The sequence below is a fragment of the Oryzias melastigma genome, linkage group LG2 (assembly GCF_002922805.2).
Source record: "Oryzias melastigma strain HK-1 linkage group LG2, ASM292280v2, whole genome shotgun sequence".
Classification (NCBI taxonomy): domain Eukaryota; kingdom Metazoa; phylum Chordata; class Actinopteri; order Beloniformes; family Adrianichthyidae; genus Oryzias; species Oryzias melastigma.
In genome coordinates this window covers 20774343-20775078 of record NC_050513.1, presented here as the reverse complement: position 1 = coordinate 20775078, position 736 = coordinate 20774343, and positions in this window count along the sequence as shown.

Here is a 736-nt window from a genome sequence, read left to right as displayed (position 1 = left end):
TGTTCTGATTGGCTGGTAAGGAACTATGAGATCTCTAATATAGGATGAAAAGTATAATACACCAAAAAGCTAAGGTTTTTTGTTCTAGGCCCTTTAAATGTACAGTCACATTCTGAAGTCAGCGTTCTGTTTTATATAATTTTTACATTTTAACTTACACATGTGACATATGCTGCTGACCTCTTGGCCAGGTCATCCTTGAAAAAGGGATCCTCCCAATGAGTTTTCTCCTGGTTAAATAAAAATAATCATTCACTGACTCTCCTCTGAACACGTCTGAACTATTTCAGTCTGGCTTTTTTGATTTTACCTCCACAGGTATATCATCAGGACCAAGAGCCTTTTCACTCTTCATCCTCTTCAATTCTCCCTCACCTCACCCTTACTAATCTTTGTTACATCCTGCTCCACAGCATTCATTTCTCCTCTTCTGTTCTACTTATTTTTTTCTTTCATCAAATCTTAAAATTATTGTTTCCATTACAGTCCTGACACATTTACACATATTTGGTTTGATAAAGATTTTATGTTGGATGCCCTTGCTGACACAACCCTCTATAATTATCCGAGCTTGGAACTGGCAAAATGAGACCCTGGGTTTGGCCTCCTCATTGCTACATTGGTCATTTTTTGCACCTATAAATCTTTATTGAAAATATTTTCTGTGTTTTGTAGAATGAAGACCATCCAGGAGGCAATCGAGGACACCATGGAGGGAATTTTCCACTAAATGGCA